This window comes from Eumetopias jubatus, unplaced genomic scaffold (genome assembly GCF_037043125.1).
Source record: "Eumetopias jubatus isolate StellerSeaLion01/CBP00866 unplaced genomic scaffold, mEumJub1_p1.0 scaffold_8, whole genome shotgun sequence".
NCBI classification, from domain to species: domain Eukaryota; kingdom Metazoa; phylum Chordata; class Mammalia; order Carnivora; family Otariidae; genus Eumetopias; species Eumetopias jubatus.
This window is the reverse complement of record NW_028274814.1, coordinates 41,290,113-41,296,112: the sequence shown is the minus strand read 5'-3', so window position 1 is coordinate 41,296,112 and position 6,000 is coordinate 41,290,113. Positions and strand designations below refer to the sequence as shown.

Below are 6,000 nucleotides of genomic sequence, written 5' to 3'. Positions count from 1 at the left end.
CTGCTCCCTCATCATCTTCAAGTGTGTTCTGTGAAATAAAATGAAACAGAGTAGGATCTTGCTAGTGGAGCCGTGGTGAGGGCAGGACCCGTCCCTTCACAGAAGGTAAGGACAAAACAAGACAAAGTCCACACGTCCAGGAATTCATATGCTAGACCCGTGCGGTCTGGTGTGGCAGCCACTGGCCACGTGCAGCTATTGAGCGCTTGGGATGTGCGAAGTGCAACAGAAAGACTACGTTTTTTTGTATTTCAATTAATTTTAATTCAATTTTAAAACTGACCATTTGGTTTGGTTATTGGAAAGCATAAGTATGTACGAAGCAACTGAGGTTTGTAACTCTACTTCTTCAACCATAACCATTATGAAATCTAAATACAGATCAAGTATTTCCGATGAAAATGTAGTGTCTAAACTCAGATGTGCTCTGAATATAAAATACACAGCAGAGTTGGAAGACTTAGCAGGAGGAAAATGTACAATAGCTCATTAATAATTTTGATATTGATGCATGTTGAAATGAACATACATACTTTAGATATATTGTGTGCAGTAAAATTGTATCATTAAAATTAATTTCACCTGGTTCTTCTTCTTACATTTTTTTTAATGTGGCTACTGGGAAACTGTAAATTACATATCGTATTTCTGTTGGTTCTCTGCTCTAGATGTTTAATGTTCCTGGGGATAATGCTGGAGAGGGGATATCCTGGTCCAGGGGCCTATCCATCACTTGCCCTCTCATATTGCTACAAGGTCCCTCCAGAACACTCTCCAATCCTCTCTTTCTGAATTACTGGTTTAATGTTACTCCCATTGTGAACACGCACTTCCCCTCATCCCTACCCACCGGCAGCATTCTCTCTCCTCTGTCCTGCCCGCCCCCTTCTCTCCTCTGCCTGGCTGTGGGAAAACCCATTCCGACTGCGAAGAGTTCTTCTCTCCCTTTCCATTTCTGTCTCATCCTTTAACACCACCTTCTCTGACTTTTTCTGACGACCGCCATCTCTTGAAACTACTTCATTAGAGATCAAGGTCTTAACAAGAGGTCGGCTTCCTTAGAGGTCTTGCAAGAAGGTCAGAGGGAGAGGCCGTCACAGGCTTGCTCAGGCCTCTCTCCTTCCATATTGCTCTGCCTCTCCTCCCTAACGCTGGTGCTGGCTGTTCATGCCCTCTGTCCTCACCCCCTCGACTTCACGCTCCCCTTCTCTCTTGACCCCCCCCCCATCTCAGGTCAGATTTCTGGAAAACGGACTCTGCATGGAGATGGAGAATTGCTGGTAGGAGGTCTTGGGAAATAGCCTTGGGAACAAAACGCCTGTAAGAAAGTGAGGATGTGGGACTGGACAGAGAGTGAACTTTAACCCAGGTGCAGTTTCCACGGAGGCCTCCGCCGATCCCTTGGGAAGCTCTGGAGCTAGAATAGCCCTTCAGGGTCCTCCAGTATGAAAGCAAGCGGATGTGCCTTTGTATCCCTGCATCAACTAATCGGACCAGATGCCCCCAAGGAGGGGCAATGTGGCTTATACTCCCTATGCTGAAATGATTCTCTCCAAAGTCTCGCAAAGATCTCTTCAGCTCCAAGTCTAACCTGTTTTCTTGGGTGCCCTCCTCATCGGTGTCCCTGTAGCCCAGGCTTCTCCTGGATCTGGGCATTCTGCACAAGTGCTGGCCCTCCTGGATGATGTCAGTTTCTTTCACTGGCTCCTTTTCGAGCTTCGACCTGGGCTCTGTCCTCAGCCCGGCCCTCTCTACATTGTCCAAACTCCCTCCATCTTGTGTTCCCTCTGCTTCACAGCACTCCAGGTCTTCCTCCAGACTTCCACACTCAAAGCACCAGCATGGTCCTTCTTCAGACCCCCTCGCTACCCCTCCATCTATGACACACAGGGCAAGCTCTGTGGAGGCCCCCGTCCGCTGCATCTTCCACATTCACCCCCATTTCAGGCCTGCCCCTCTACAGGGACCACTGCAGTCACCTCCTGCGACCTCCACCTGGTCCGCTCTGCTGATTTTTGCTCTGGTGCTACGCTTCTGTCAGCAATCCCTGCTTCCAAAGGCTTTCCTGACCTAGCGCCCCTGGTAAATGGGTAACCTTGCTTGCTGCAGTCAAGTTTCAGAAGAACGTGGGTGGATAAGCGCAGGCCTTTGTTACTTTGAGAAATAATATGCTGCCCAGGTAGAAGAGAGCCAGTTCTCCGCTTCGCACCTGTTCTCAGCCAGGGCATGGCCTGTCCTGTGTCTACTCTTCCTCTTTTCTCCAGTCTGGGAGGAGGTCTCGAGGCTTCCTGGGCCCAAGACACAGAAAGCCAAGCCCATGGTCCAGAGGGCTCTCGCTGGGACAGGGCACTGATGGGAGGCTTCCTTATATATAGGGTGTAGGCAGAGGGAGAGGGGCGGCTCTTTGGGATCAGAGGGGCTTGTCCCTAGAGTCCCTGGGAGCCCCCACAGGCCAATGTCTCCCGGGACCTGAGCCACGCACCAACCCAGGGGAAGAAAGCAAGACCTGAGAGAGCCACCCCCCACCCCGGGGCTGGGAAAGAAGGAGCGGGGGAGCCGAGGGCAGACGGGAGGTTTGTGAGCCTCCCCTCCCCTCCCCGCAGGGATCCCCGGGCAACCACACAGCTGCCCCTAACTCCGACTTAATTGGCTCTGTGAGCTCCGAATTGAAGAGAGGCCAACTCCCAAACAAAGACGCGGCCCAGCTCAGGGCTTCTGGGGAGGCCAGCCCGGCCGGGAGGAAGGCAGCCTGGGACTCGGAGGGGGGCGAGCCGGGAGGGTGGGCGCTCGGGAGGCGGGGCGGGGCGGACCGGCAGGAAGTGCCCGGGGTGCTGGGCTGGAGCCCGGCTGCCCGCACGCTGACGCTCTCCCGCTGGGAGGGCCCGGAGCGCCGCCGCGCCTCCCGAGGCTCCCGCTCCCGTCGCTGCGTGCGGAGCCCGGCGGCCCGAGGAGCCCGGTAAGTGCGGGGGGCGGCGGAGCAGCGCGCGGCGCTCGGGAGGGCCGGGGCCGGGGCGGGGGCGAGGCGGCGGGCCGGTCGCGCCCCCACCTCCCTCCCCGTGCCGCGCGGCCCGCCGTGCTGAGCCGGACGGTGGTCGTGCCTGGGCGGGCGGGGGCCAGCCAACTCTGGTTGCGCAGTGGGGGCGGGAGGCCTCGGGTCCCACTGGGTGGACACGGGCGCGCACGGGGCTCTGCGGGGGGTCGCAGCGTTTGTGTGTCCCTAATTATACTCTTGAGTCCTGAGTCGGCCTTTCTGCCCTTAGAGCCTTGGGAGAGGGCTCTGGGCTTCTGAGTGCCTCTTGCCGCCCGGCGTGCTCGGTGCCTGTCTCTCCTCAAAATGTCATTTTCTTTGTCCACCTGGATTCTGGTAGCTGGCTCTTAGGCATAAGCCCAGGGTGACCGGTCCAGAGTAATCCTAGCTAGAATTGTATAGGGCTTGTCTCAGTCCCCCATGCAAAGCAGAGTTTGCTAAATGCTGGCAGCTGGTGTGGCTTCTGTGTCCCATGGGGACACATCTGTGTATTTGTGGGGACATGGCTATGCAGGCCCCATCACCTGTGTTTACCTGTCCAATCCTGCAGGTGCAGTTGGCCGGTTTGGTATGGGAAGAAGGAAGATGTGGATGGTTCTAGGGTGTATTGTTTTCCCAGTGTTATGTTCAGTATTGACAAGAGTGAACTGGCTGAAAATATGAAAATATGAAAGGAAGGAGGGGTCAGTGGGGTCGGACAAGAGAGCATCTCACCTTAGGTCTAAATTGCTACAGATCTCTCCAGCATGTGGGCACACAGTATGAGGCAGGGATAGCAAGGAGAGAAGAGGCAGCTTCTAGAAACCCTCCTTAGTACACTCCAGGGCATAAGATGTAGGTGGAGGGGAGCGAGGGAATGAGTGTGGTATTAAACCAGGGTGGATACTCTGTGTTTAATCTGTGAGCAGCTTGATGATAGCTGCCTTTGGAGTCTGGAGCCCTGGGTTTGAATCAGAATTCAGTGGTTGTTATTATGTTACTAGTGATGTTCCCTGCACAGGTCTCTCGGGGGCTCAGTTGCTTGTGTGCAAAGTGGGATTTAGAACTGCTGTCCTGGGGCGCCTGGGTGGCTCAGCCGGTAAGCGTCTGCCTTCGGCTCAGGTCATGATCCCAGGGTCCTGGGATCGAGCCCCGCATCGGGCTCCCTGCTTCTCCCTCTCCCACTCCCCCTGCTTGTGTTCCTTCTCTCGCTGCGTCTCTCTCTGTCAAATAAATAAAGTAAAATCTTAAAAAAAAGAACTGCTGTCCTGCCTACCTCAGGAGGTACTACTGGAGGCTGAAATTGGCTAATGCCTGGGAAAGTGCTGGGACAGCCTTAGGCTCGAAGGGCAAAGGGCAAATGCTGGGCTCATGGGGCGGAGCCTGAGGCTTGGGGAACACTTTGAGGGCCTGGAGCTATTTGGCTGGGGTTAGTAAGGGGAGCAATTTGCATACTGCTTCCCTTGATATTCAGCAGGAGCATGTGCCTAGAGCCCAGCTTTGGACTCTTGGTGTGTTTGATCCGTACAGACCTTGCGGTGCCAGAGGTTTCCTATGAAAGCCTTCTACAGCCCAGGAGGAAAACTGGCTTGGCTGGCGTTTAAGTTGTGTAACCCTAGAGCAGCTTGACTTTCCAGGGAGCCTTCCTCCGGGTGAGCCGCCATCTTGCTTTTATCTTCATGCCCCCAACAGAAGCAGTCAACAGCCCTTTCCACAGTTTGAAACCAGGGATATAAGAGAGGAGGAAGTTTTCCCGAGCAACGTCATGGGTGTGGGATGGCAACTGCATGGTGCTGTCTTCTGGGGTACAGAGCCAGACTCAAACCAGCTGAGGAGGTCTGAGAGGGCACCGAGAGTCATGACAGGCGGCCCTGAACGCCAGGGTGGGCGTGGGGTTTTGTGGGCACTTGGATATCCCCCGTCAGAGAGCCTTATTTGCATGTAGTAGCTGTGTAGTAAACACTGCGAAAGGAAAAAGAGCGCTGGCCAGGGGGCCTGGAAACCCAGGGTCAAGTCCTGGCTCGGCTCTCAACCTGTGTGTCCTGGGGAACGTCACTTTACCTCTTTGGGTCAGCTTCCTCACTGGTCAAAATCAGGGCATCTGTCGAACCAGTTGTTCTGCCCTCTGCTCAGGTTTTACTGCCTCAGAGAGGCATTTCTGCGATCCCCCATCTAAAGTAGCTTCCTCCTGGGCCACAAGCTCATTGCCCGGATCTGATTCTTTCATAGCACTTAACCATCGTCTGAACTTAGCTCTGCTATCTCCAGCCATACTGGAAGATTCTGGAAAGCAGGGCCCTCCCCCGGTCCTCCTACCTGCTGGCTCACCAGCCCCTGGAACGTAGTAGGCACTCAGAAAAGGTTGTGTCGGTGATTGAGCGAATAACCTAATAAGCAGGGAACGGTGGCATGCTTTTCAAACTGTGCTCCTAGGAGCTTTTGAGGGAGGAGCAAGGCCCATAAGCAGGGCCATGGGTCCCTCACTCCAACAGCTGGGGGTTAATCTGAGTTATGGGCTGGCGTCCAGGTAGGATTTCCTTGGAAGGAAGGGCCCTCCCACTAAGATAAAACTGGAAAACCATTGTATCAGAAGACGCCGAGGGGCCTTTTCAAGTCCAAGTTGAAATAATAGTCCTGCAGCTGGAAATAGTGCAGGCTCGGCCGTCAAGGAGGACCAACGGCAGTGATTCAGACACTCACATCCCACAGATCACTTCTGCTTGGCCAGGGGAGTCGTCACAGGGTTGTTTTTTCGCAACCGGTTTAATTTCCTGAATTTTTGGAGAAGGTTAATATGAAGATGACTTTGCACACAGTCCAGCAACCAGCGGTCCATGGGAACTCTGAACTATGTTGGAGATGAACAGGAGGGGACACTGACTATCTGCAAAGCGGATAAGCCACACTCTGATTGAGAGCTGCCTGTTCAGGGGGACCGTGTTTACGTCATCATCCTCCCGGAGGTGTGTTCCCAGGAGAACTGTCCAGATGTG

At 54.2% G+C, this 6,000-nt stretch overlaps 1 protein-coding gene across 2 annotated transcripts in view; it reads left to right on the top strand.

The window, feature by feature from the left end:
* The first annotated feature begins 2,837 nt into the window (after positions 1 to 2,837).
* The window catches only part of TSPAN11 (tetraspanin 11), a 72,830-nt gene continuing 69,667 nt past the window's right edge, over positions 2,838 to 6,000 (top strand). Inside the window, exon 1 of one of the 2 annotated variants that reach the window (XM_028121071.2) lies at positions 2,838 to 2,956. The gene's annotated coding sequence lies outside the window, so the exon portion shown is untranslated. The remainder of the gene's footprint in view (positions 2,957 to 6,000) is intronic. The other variant, XM_028121072.2, reaches the window with a different exon arrangement.